The sequence below is a fragment of the Gopherus evgoodei genome, chromosome 7 (genome assembly GCF_007399415.2).
Source record: "Gopherus evgoodei ecotype Sinaloan lineage chromosome 7, rGopEvg1_v1.p, whole genome shotgun sequence".
NCBI lineage: Eukaryota > Metazoa > Chordata > Testudines > Testudinidae > Gopherus > Gopherus evgoodei.
In genome coordinates, this window is record NC_044328.1 from 9,559,511 (window position 1) to 9,572,329 (window position 12,819).

Here is a 12,819-nt window from a genome sequence, read left to right on the forward strand (position 1 = left end):
CTTCTTGGAACGCAGACAGTATGAAAAATAGTTTGCTTAATCCTGAGGTCTCCACTGAGGAAAAAAATGCCACAAATGTCCAGACAGGACCCCGTTGGACTTGAGTCAATGGAAGTTTGTCTGAGTAAAGGTCCTTGCGGATGGGGCCACGTTGATGCACAACATCAACGCAGTTCTGTTTTGACATTTGTGGGAGTTTTTACATGTGTTGTGCAAATGGGTATTGCCTCTCATCGGACTCTTGTTTTGTATCTTAGGGGCTGGTCTGGTAACTGTGTGATAGGTGCAAGGAATGATGTGGATGCAGCATTCAGTCACTAGATAAAAGGGAGTGTTGTCTAGTGGTTGGAGCAGATGAGAAGAGGGACTGGGTGTCAGAATGCCTGTAGTTTATAGTGACTTTGGGAGAGTCCTTCATCCTCTCTGTGCCTTACTTTACCTACCTGTGAAATGAAGTTAATAGTCTTGGGAGATTTAAATGTGAAGAACGTCAGATTAAAAGCAATCGATCGCTCTAGCCCAATCAGAAGTTGTGGTATTGAAACAAGAATTACTAGATGAAATTTACTGGTCTGTGTTATGCAGGACGTCAGATTACCTGACCATAATGATTCCTCATGGTCCTGAAATCTATGACTGGAAGTTACCAAGCAATGTCTTTTTTTTTTTTTTTTTAGCCAGCCAAGGAGTGATATTATAGTAATAGATAGGGAAGTAAGCCTTGAGAGTTGTGTTAAACTACGAATGATGGCTACAGCACAGAGGGTGAGGGATTTAAAACAGCCAAATGTAGGGGACTGACATGGACATGCCAGGTTCTCCCACGCCACTCTAGTCACCCTTGAGAAGCCAAATCCTAGAATTTAAAATACAAACTATTACAGCAAGAGAGAAAACAAACTGAAAATCAGACATTTGGCACCCATATATCACCTTGACAATAGAGGATGGGTGACTGGGGTCTTAAGATTTCTGTTTACATTCTCCTATTTCTTTTTTTAATGAATTAAGGATTATGTATGGGGTCAAAATAACTCAACATCCCGTCTTCGCATGGAATTTCAGTTTTTATGTTGGAAATGAAATGACAAATACTGAGTTATTGGGAAAATGGATCCCTGTGGCATGGAAAAAAAGCCACTTAACATCTAAACACAAGTAACAAGATCCTGTGACTTGATTGGGTTTATGGCTAAACTGCTGATTTCAACTTTGTTCAGGTTTCTGCAGAATCCAAATGTCCATCAGCATCTACAGCAAACTGGAATGTACAGTGATGCCTATCACAGGATACTTTCTAAGTTAGCCTTGGGTAACCGGCACACCTGTGACTTGCTTCTGGTACATGCATAGTACACACGATCTGCTGAAGTTCGGCAATGACGTAATAATAAAGGCACAAGTGGCAGGCACTGCATGCTTTTGGCTCCCCTGCTTGAAAAGAACACAATGAGACAATTAGAACACGCAATGGCTCTGTCAGACTGGCTGGGCCGCAGGAGATTTGTGGAAAATGGAACTGCAGCAAGCAAATCAGAACATTCAGAGCTTCCCTTATGTAAATGGGACAGGGCATAGATACCAGCTGCTCCATGTGCAGAACTCCCATTCACTGCAATGGGCGAGCAGGGTTTTTCATAGTTACCATAGATTTTTTTTTTTTTACCATACCAATTTAGTGCTGGATGGAGAACACTGGACAGTGAAGTTCTCTCCATCCACAGAAGAGAGACAGCAGTGCCAGCCGCCTGACGTATTGTCTCCTGCCAATATATCTCAGCCCTGACTCAGAGGAGCATGAGAGGGAATTGAGTTTTTCTCGCCTGTGCCATCATCGGCTTCTGTGTTGAGACTGACAATAAAGAGGTCAATTAGTGGTGGTTTTTGTGATGTGGACTCTTGTGTGTTTGAGAGAAAGCTGAGACCCGCTACTAGCCTTTCCCATGTAGCTCACCAAACACCTGTGCGATGGTAATATGATAGCTACCAACCTGGGCTAGATTGGAAGAAGCCATTTATTTTCAAGGCTATACCAGTTGCTCTTCTACTTTAACTATAAACCAGGTGTAATATACGTTTCTGGTATCACAGAAAACAAAAGATCAGTTGGAATTATTATGTTTAAAGCCAGAAATGATACTTTCAGTCTCTCATCATCATCATCCGTCACCCATAATATAGAGCTCCTATGTAGCCTGTATCCTCCTAACTGTCCATTGATTACATGGTAAGCAATGCTGGCTAGGAAAAGGAACAAGAAGCAGCACAAGATCTCCTCCTACCCTTCCGTTTCCTGATGACATACAAGCTTTTCATTTGCAAAGCCTTTCAGATCAATGAAAGTGACTATTCTCAACCAGCCAATAAACCAATCCCGCTGCTTTCAACTACACTGCCGGGTATTGTATTCAGGGATTTAATATGGGTAAATTGTTTTGGCAGGTCTGCTTGACAGATCTCCATTCTAATACTCTCCTTTTTCCAGCTCTGATCTGATCTGTGAGTAGGGATATGGCTCACGTTCCCATGATCCTCTCTTGAAAGTGGAGGCAATTTCCACTACCTTCTATGACACAGTTATTGACGAGAGAGGCTTGACTCAAACACCCAGTGAGCAGTGAGAGTGATTCACTATTAGAACAAACTTCCAAACGAAAGGGTAGATTTTCCTTCCCTTGATGTCTTCAGTTAAAACTGGATGTCACTGGTTATTGTTGCAATATGGGACTAATTGGGTGGAATTCTATGGCCTGGATTGTTCAATTAGTTAGACTGGATGATCTAATTGTCCCTTCTAGCTTTAAAATCTATAGTTCCTTGGACTTGGTGTGAGTTCAGATGTGAATGTCACTGCTAGTTGCCATAATAGACTGAGCCAAAACCTCTGATCTACCTTTACCCCATCTCAGGCTTTGGGAAAATGTGGAGCTGAATTTCATAGTTGGTCCTTAATTCTATAATGGGCCATACACAAACCACAAATCTTAAGACATCTGTATTTCAATAAAGTTTGGCTTTGGATTCAAACTTTACAGCTCTGGCCCATCTCTTATGTTGATTTATTTTTGCTTTTCATAATTCATCTTCCTAACAGCAGATCTTTAACCCCTCTTTGTAAGGTACTGATAAGGCTCTCCATTAGCACAGTACCCAAGAGCATCAGTCTTTAGTGTACGTATCCTCACAATTCCCCTGTGAGGTAGGTAAGTATTATCTCCATTGAACAGATGAGGGTACTGAGGCACAGAGACTAAGTGACTTGCCCAAAGTCACACAGGAAGTCTGTGGCTGAGCAGGGATGGAATCCAGGTTTCCGAACCTGGATCATCCTGCCAAGAATCAATCTAAGAATGTATATCAGGAAGGGAGATCTAGGTGCAGATTCTTGGCTCCTTTGTTCTGTTGTTTTTCTATATAAACTTCTAGGATTTCTGTACATGTGTAGCAGGGAGATCACATCATGGTTAGTATGTCTCATGTAGACAAAAACTGAGAAAGCAAGATCTGACATGTGGATCAGAAAGGAGAATATCACTAGTATGATAGTTTGGTTATGATTTTTCCCCTAGATGGCCTCATTAATTATATAATAAGGTCAAGCCAAATGGCTCTGCTTTATGTAATATGTAAATAAATTCACAACCTTCACGAGTAATCTTCCAGCAAAGGAGGAGCACAGTGTGTCCTATTTAGTTCTAATTTTAAGGTGAAACCAACAACCTACTCATTAGCTTGTTATTGTAACAGTCTTACATTAGTCTGTGTGTGTTCCCAGTCTCCCAAACGAATGCATCCTGTCCAGTAGGAATTCCTGACCTCCAGAGTAGGGAAATGATGACATAAGAAGTCTCCTACCTAGATTGTCTAATCTGTTCCTCAGACGCTCCCGGGAGAAGAATGTGGCTGCCTGGGAATTGCAAGCTGTTGCCTTATCGTGGTTCCTCATTGGAGTAACATTGATAGTTGAAGGCACCTGATTTCATATAATGCAACACAAAGGTACTGTTTTGTGCATCAAACCATATCCCCCCAAACTCCAGTGTTAAATGGGACGATTTGCACAGATAAATAAAACCAACTATATTAGATCACATGTCTTATGTGACTTAAAAAAGAAAACATGCACAATCAAAAACAACACCAACGTCCATATAATACATGAAAATATCAATCAGAGCTTATTAAAAACTCTCTTTGTCGATACAATGCTAACAGGGAAAAAATTGTCACTGATTTGCTTACTACCAGGGATTGATAAAATACAAAAAACATTCTTCTGAGATGGTGATAAAGATTCTTTTTTTATACAAAAGAGGTAAAATCCAACATGTTCTCAGAAGCTGGAAAATTCTACAATCCAAAAGATAATGAGATAGATCTTCCAGTGCTCCAGATTTACATGGGGGAAAAACAAAGATGTGAAGAAACTTTCAATATCTACCTTTAAGGACAGCAGTTTTCATGGTTTGGAATCTTAACTGAACATATGCCTTACGTAAATGAAGATTTGATGATTCATTCAAATATGGTTCAAAAACATGGGCCGTCTTCAAAGCAGAAAACCAAAAAGCAAACTTAGAATAATGAATCATAGTCAGATTTTCTTGCTGGGTAATATCTGTCTCTCTCTCTGTTTGAGTAGTTGATTATGTTGATGAAAAGGTATGGACAATAAATAATAGAAAAACCCAATCTACCTATAATGAAGGAGTGAGTCTCATACTGTGCAAATAAAGAGCACACAGGTTGTTCCTCCACCCAGGACCGGCTCCAGGGGTTTTGCTGCCCCAAGCAGCCAAAAAAAAAAAAAAAAAAAGCTGTGATCATGATCTGCAACAATTCAGTGGGAGGTCCTTCGCTCCGAGCCAGAGTGAGGGACCCTCCGCCAAATTGTCGCCCAACAGCTGGACGTGCCGCCCCTCTCCGGAGTGGCCGCCACAAGCACCTGCTTGCTCAGCTGGTGGCTGGAGCCGGCCTTGCCTCCACCTCTTGAAGGCAAAGATGGGGCAATCTGTAATCTGAAAGAGTACAGAACTTAGATCAAAACTGAAGAAAAGCTCTACTGCTTTACAGAAAAAACCACCCAACTCAGCATGTAAAAACACGGCAGGGGTAGACTTTGGGAGAATTAAGTCAGTTCAAAAAAATATTTTAAACTATCTCCAGAGTTGCAGTTTGTCCCCTAAAGCAAATTTCAGAGCATCTGCAATCTTATTTTAGCATTAAAAATTCTTAGCACTGGAGCATCTCTGTTTCCACCATATGAAAGGGTAAAACCGAGCAAAGCTAAACAACACTAGGAGGCCAATAGGAAAAGGAGACACACAAAGTTTTTAGCTGAGATGGCTGAGCAGAGAGATGCAGTGAGACTGTTCCAGATGGCAGGAGCTGCAGAGCAGAAAGCTCTTGCACCAAACACAGTGTGACTGTATGAAGGATGGTGCTATACAAGCAAAGAGGGGAGGAGAAGAAACACAAGGCCTGTGGAGTTCAGACTTATCCGGCATGTAGTCCTGTGTAAGAACTAGTGCCATAGGCCCGAAGTTTTCAAAGGGAGTGAATGAGGGTGGGGAACTGACTATAGCTAAAAGCAGAGCTGGGTGAAGCTTTTCAATGAATTATTTTTTCATGGCAAACTGCATTTTGGGGGCAAATTTTGTTAAATTCAGGTAAAATTTGATTAATAGTTTTGGTTGTGGGGGAAGAAATTGAAAGTCTAAATGTTTTGGTTTGGCCATTTGGAAACCTTTCACTTTGACTTTTCTGTTCAGACTGGCATTTCAGTTTCAAATTTGGCCAGTTTTTTTTGTTTTGTTTTTTTTGTTTTGTTTTTTAAAGTGAAAAACACCGGAAGTGTCTAAATCAAAATGAAAAACTTGGGGGGAGGAGGTTGTTTCAATTTTTTTATTTGTTTAAAAAAAATTTTAGTTTGATTGAAAAAAATTCCAAAAATGTGTTTTTAGATTGAAATTGAACCTGATTTTTTGTTTGTTTGTTTTGCCCGTGAACTGGAAAACTCTGTTATTTGCTTAGCTGTAGGTAAAAGTAACAGCGAAAGACAGTGCAAACTGGGAGCTGGGGAAGAGGGTGGCCACTCTTGATCCACACTAGATTTCAACCTTTTAACCCTAGAAGTTAGGCAGTTCCATGGTGGTGCCGACCTGATGATTAGCTACTTTGCTAAGTTACTTTTCAGTGGGAATTGTAGACTGACTCCTCTGATACTCAGGGCTTGTCAACACTACAAGGCTACAGTGGTGCTGCAGCTTTGCCACTACCACTCCGCAGCATACTCATCCCACAATATCAGATTTTTTCCCATCACTGTAGGAATTCCACCTCCTTGAGCAGCAGTAGCTAAGTTGATGGAAGCATCTTCCGTCAACTTAGCCTTGACTACATCCGGGGTTAGGTTGGCATATCTACAGTGCTCAGCGTATGATTTTTTTTTTCATGGCAATCTAAGTTTTTAGTGGAGACCAGGGGCGGCTCCAGCCTGCCGCCGTGATTGGGGCGGCAAAATGTGTAGAGCCGCCCCTGGTGGAGACCAGGCAACAGAAGGCAAGAATGAGGTAATACTCTAAAATGAGATCCGACGGGAGATGTCAGTGAAAGCAGCTGAGGCTGACAGACTGTTGCTAAGCACATCCCCTGAATGCTAAGTACTTCACGTTGCAAATGACGCGGCAGCTCAGCTGCGGCAGATCACTTTGCTGAAAGGAGTAGAGGATGAATCCATATTGTGCTCTGACAGAGAAGAATATCAAGTAATCCCAGGAGCACAGAACACAGTGACTTAGCACTGCAGAGGAATATTCCATGCTGTCTCCAGCAAGGTAACAAAATCCATACGGATTGCCAGTTAATGACGCACAGTCTCTGAATAAAATCTGGAACTAGTCATTCAGTCAGAGTGACAGAATTCCAGACGAGTTTCTTAGCTGGGATTTCTGCTTTAATGAATCTTTTAAGCTTTTAATTGTGCTCAATTTCCAGCCAGGCTGAAATGGAACTTAAGTCTACAGGAAATTGTGCCCTCCTATTAGCTGTATGTGGCTATCTTGCCAGGGCTTCATCATGTGGTCACCACTGATAGGCCACTTAATAGCAGAGCTGGTCAGAAACTGTCATTTCCATTCCCTGGGGAATTCCAACATTTTGAAATTTCCTTGTGGTCCAAATCGTAACAAGAATCCAAAATTTTGACATTTCCAGCAAAACCAAAGTTCGGAACAATTTCAGTTTGGAACTATTGAATCGTATTTCCATAATGTTGAAATAGTAGAATAGAATACAAAATATGAAATACATGTTATAATAGAGAACTATATCAATCAATACAGTAATATCATTTAAAAGTTGAAATTAAATTAATTGAGCAAAGAGAATTGAAATGAACTTTTTACCGTATTGAAATGAAAAGTTTTGAGGTAATCAAAATGAGATGAGAAAATCCAAACTCATTATGACTTTTTCAAATGTCATCAAAATCAGTTAATTCATTTCTGTGACGTGTGTTGATTTTGCCAAAACTGTATTTTCTGCCAGAAAACTGTTTTATCAAAACATATTTGACTAGCTCCACTTTGCAATGAGAGCCACTGAGGAGAGACGGGCCTTGAACCACTATCAAGCTCTTTGTGGTTTTGGGAAGCCCAATCTGGATTCCTGGGTTTCACAGTTGGTTTCCCCAGCTCTGTAATAGGTGGAACTAAAACCCTGGTTCTGGACAGCCCTCCATACTTTACGGTCTTATTACATTCAAGTCTGGGTCTGAATTTCACATTCTAAATTTACAGAAAGACTTAAGGAGAGCAAGTGACTTGGAGATCTAGCAAGTGAAGACTTTATCCCCGAGTTCCAGGGGAGGGACGCAGAGAAGAAGCCAACAGTAGGCAGACAACAAAAGTACATGGGCCAAAATTCTGAAATTTAGGGGCCCAGATTTTTTGGGTTGCCGGCTTTGGAAAGTTTGGGTGCTTTGTGTCTAAATGGGAGCTAAGATCATCTGAAAATCTGACTGTTTACTTCAGTGCCAAAGTGGGAGCTGCTGGGTGCTGAGATTGCTTTGGAAAATCTGTCTTAAAGGACTTAAAGCGCCATACTGAACCCCTAAATAAAAGTGATGTGACTTTCAGATGTACTGAACACCCTCCAGTTCAGTGGGGAGTCAATAGGCGCTGCCAGTCCATTGGTCCGCTCTTTCTGGGTGTCTAACTTTGAAAGCTTTGGCCGCAATCTCCAGTGCTCCTGTACAACAGAATATAATCTGGGCTTTTAGCTTCCTGTCGTCTTACCAGAAGGGCTAAACAAATGGACACAGAGATCATGGGATTTTTTGTTGGCAGGAGGGATCTTGTTTATGAAGTTAGTCTTTGATGCTCTTTAGATCTTAGGTTTTCCGTAGGAAATAAACTACAACAGGACGCTTGTGCTCCTCTTGACTGGTCGCTGGTTGTTGAGAACTCGTGTCTTCTGTTATAGACACGAGACAGGGCAGCTGGGTGTGTGTTGAACGTGAGTGGATGGAGGGAGGGGACTGAACAGCCAAAAGGCAAGGGCTGGCTGATTTACAGCAAGCTGGTGCCCAAAAAAAGAGGGAGCATGTGTCCTCTGTCCTTGACTCTGCTCATGCATGAGCCTCTTTCCTTCTGTAACAGCCCCGGACAGCTATGGGGTGAGCCAGAATCACTCAGCCAAAAAAAAGACCCTACCCTTGATTGCTCAGGATGCTTCCAACCCTACACAAAGCAGAAGCTGAGCAGTTTGTGCTGTGAAGCAGAGAAGGAAATTGCCGTGAGTGAGACAGGATTCGCTCTTCAGGCAGAGGGTTTGCTATTTGGTGCCAGCTTTGCAAGATTGGGATTCGCTTTTGTTAGAGATTGGCAGTGTGACTCTCTGGACAGAATCACTGGAGCACAACCAGATCAGACACGTGCATGGCTACCTCCTCGCTTTTATGGCTAGGCAGAGGCAGCAGGAGAGATGTCAGCTCCAGTCCTGCTTGCTGGGTGTTTGCTTCCTTAATCCTTGACACTCTGCACCATCCCCTGCGACTAGCATCATCCTTCGTGATACCTTCATCAGTCCCATCTATATCCTCCCTCCTGATGCCTTCTCTCTTGCTTCTCCTGTGTCAGTACCCCCCACCCTTCCTCATACAGGGCCTGCCCTCCCGGTGCCGTGGTCATGGCTTCCCCCTCCCATTGGTGCCTTTTGTCTGGTCCATGGTTCTATGCATGCACACTTTCAGCTCCAGGCAAATGTCCCCTGTATGCACTATTCCTGCTGTTAGCATGGATAGATGCACAAAAGGGCTGTGCATTAGGCTAGTGTCAGATGCAACAGAGGTGAACATTCACTGTCTGCTCCACTTTCAGAGGGTGAATGCGTTTCTCTCAACACCTGTAGAAATATATATGCCAGGCTGCAATAACCTTTCTTCATTAAATAACCTGCCCATGCTCTGACCTGAGATTTGCAAAGATAACAGGTCGAACCTTGGTTGTTAAATAGAAACCACCTGTGCATAGAGAGTGATCTAAAAAAAATTGTTGCTCATTAATTGCCTGTGTAGTGCTGTAAATTTACAAGCAAGAGGAGCTAGTCAAATCAGCAGATCTGGTATTTATAGAAGCCCTGTTCTTCTGTGTCTAACTGAGTCACTTTCATTCTGCCCCCAAGCCATGCACAGTCTGAAATAGAGGGAGCCAGAAAAGTTAATCCTAGTTTTTTTTCTTATTTTTTTTCTTTTTCTTTTTTTTTTTTTTTCTGGGGATAATAGGCCTAGTCACAAAAACATGGCAAAGAAAATAAATTCCACCTCCCAAGAAAAGGCTGCTCACAGCTGATCTAACTTGTGCTTTAGTTTTTGTTGTTTGTTCAACATGTGACTTAATGCCACAGTATTCACTAAGCATGGACATTGCTACGGCAACAGTGGTAGCACATGACATGTTGGCTGCCTTTTGAAATGCAAAGTCTCCTCTAACAGACCCTCATGCATGCCCTGGCTGATGGGAACAGCATCCATTTGCACACTGGCTTAAAAATAATGCAGGCAGGACTCAACAGTAGGATACACTTTGCTCTGTTTTTATTGAGGGCACGGCACGGTATTTTTTGTAGCCTGCATTAAGAATTGCTTAATTGTCCACTGAAAGAAGAAAAGGAGGTGGATTATTTTAGAGATGGGAGAATTCGGGTGCTAGCCTTGATATGCAGGCTCGGAGGAGGTGGAGAGAGAGATGACAGATGACAGAATCCATGCAAACTCTTGCAATTGTAGGTGCTGGTCGCAATATTGACTAATATCCATGATGACATTGTATCTTTGGCAGCAGTTTTCTATAGATCCATTTTGGTGCTGAGCAGTTACACCTCCACTAAATAAAAACAGAGGGGCAGGGCCTCTTTTGATTTTAGTTCTGACCCAGTGATTTTAAAGCACGGATTGGGCTGCCTCCGGCCTCAGTGGAAAGAAAACACAGTTGCCAACATGTGGACTAGGGATTGCCTTAGCGCTAGGTTGCGTTGAGCATCGTTCTTTTATTGCTGTCACTGAGGCCGTTGGGCAGCTCGCGAGGGTGAAATAGTGAGTGACCTGATAGGTCTCCAGTACTAGTCACAGAAAATTAGTTCTTAAAAAAAAATCTGAGGTCACCTAATCCATCCTCCGTTTGGCTAGTGGAGGGTTGTTCCCTACAGCATATTCTCCATTGCTTTTGTGTAGCTGGTTTGAAATGTTACAAGCAAAAGGGCTTCTATTGCTTCCCTTGAGCGACTGTTCCACAGTCTAACAGATCTCAGATCCCAGAAAGAGATCAGCACTTTCTCATCACAAAGTCATCATAGTCTGACTTCTCAGCTTCCAGTATGTCAAAGGGGCTCACATACCATCCTGGGGAGTCTGGGGTGAGAATCTGAACGGAATAGATTTAAAGGATATTCCCTGACACATGCACAACTTTCCTGCTGAAAACACACGACGCTCTCCTACTGAAGTATGGGCGGCAGGATTTGTGTGACGGCCCTTCCCCACTTTGGCTGAGAAAAAGATTCAAGTTACCAGTGCTCAGCCTTGCCCCCAGAGCTCTCTTGCTCACTGGTGATCATTGTGCCATTGGAGCTGTGATTCATTCTCATGAATGCTTTTTGAGAGATCTGATTGGACCATAGCTTGACCCCTTCTATGTGATCTGGGCCTGAACAGAGTAGTATAGCTTCCAGTCTTCTCCCTGAAGTGCAAATCAGGCAATGTTTGCTAACCATGTCCCTCTTCATATGTTAGAGCAGCCATGGAGTCCTCTGAATACACAGAACCCAGGCTTTATTAGTCCTGCACATCATGTTCAGAGCAGCAGGAGTGTCTCCATGGTAGGGTTTTAAGTCAGTTGGCAGCTTTTCAAGCAGAACTTGTGGCAAAGTCCAAAAAGGAGCAGCTTGTTATTGGCATAATCACAGCTGACTTCTAGAAGTTCCATTTCAAATCTATTCCTGCAAATCAAACTGGCAAGAAGATTCCAGAAGATTGAGATGAAGGTTGTCACGACTGTCCTCATGGTTTTGGGGTTTGTTTGCATTCTTTTAATAGCAGAAAGTCCAACATATGATATAACATAAGAACAATAGAATGGCCCTACTGGGTCAGACCAAAGGTCCATCTAGCCCAGTATCCTGTCTTCCGACAGTGGCCAGTGCCAGGTGCCCCACAGGGAATGAACAGAACAAGTCATTATCAAGTGATTCATCTCCTGTTGCCAATTTCCATCTTCTGGCAAATACAGGCTAGGGATACCATCCCTGCCCTGGCTAATGCTCATTGATGGACCTATCCTCCATGAACTCATCTAGTTCTTTTTTGAACCTTGTTATGATCTTGCCTTCAAAACATCCTCTGGCAAGGAGTTCCACAGGTTGACTGTGTGTTGTGTGAAGAAATACTTTCTTTTGTTTGTTTTAAACCTGCTGCCTATTAATTTCATTTGGTGACCCCTAGTTCTTGTGTTTAATCTTGTGATAGGATGTAATAAAAAGTCATCTGCCATACTGTGGTGGGTCTGCATATTCAGTTATATTTCCGACCGTCAGTGTCCAGTCTAGACAAGTTGTTGCTTCCAGAAATGGAAACTCCATCAACTGCTGGTTTGTGTTTCTGGCTCACCACCAGTGCTGACAGAACAACCTCCACTCCCTCCCTTCAGCCTCCTTTCAATGCTTGTGACTGCTTTAAAAGCTTTAGCAAATGCCTTTTTTGATGAACAAGGAGTGAGCCATTTATCATGACTTCCATTTCGACAAAAGGAAGAAGAAGAAATGGTATCAGTTTTGGTGATTTCCTACAGGAATTATGGGAGTTTCCGAGGGAATTATGGGTATTTCCACAGGATACTCTGGGAATTTGACCTCTTTTTCCAGAAGGCCTTTTGAAATTCCCACAATCCCCTTCTTCAGGGACCTGTGGGATAAGTACCTTGAGAACAACATGACTGCAATGGTGTAATGTCGCACATGTGTGGATGTAGGACAAAACTGCACAGCTGTTATTCGCACTGGTGCAGTCCTACTTGTTTAATGCCCAGTGGTTCAGTTCTCCAGCGTAGGTATGATCTATGTGCACTTTGTACAGAGTTTATCACAAAGTTTGCAAAGTGCTTTGGGATCCTTCGGAATGAAACCCTTACTAGAAATGTCAAATATTATTTTCAGTCCCTTCTTGAAGGAGCTTGTCAGAGAGTGGACCCCTCTGACCTTCACTGCGTCACTCAGATGTATGTAATATAACGTTTATTTTCGTTGCTTTGCTGAACAATGAAATTA

At 42.5% G+C, this 12,819-nt stretch overlaps 1 long non-coding RNA gene across 1 annotated transcript in view; it reads left to right on the plus strand.

Annotated features, from left to right (window-relative positions):
- Positions 1–6,718: 6,718 nt before the first annotated feature.
- The window catches only part of LOC115655572, a 43,449-nt gene continuing 37,348 nt past the window's right edge, over positions 6,719–12,819 (plus strand). Inside the window, exon 1 of the long non-coding RNA XR_004001421.1 lies at positions 6,719–6,836. This is a non-coding gene — a long non-coding RNA (uncharacterized LOC115655572). The remainder of the gene's footprint in view (positions 6,837–12,819) is intronic.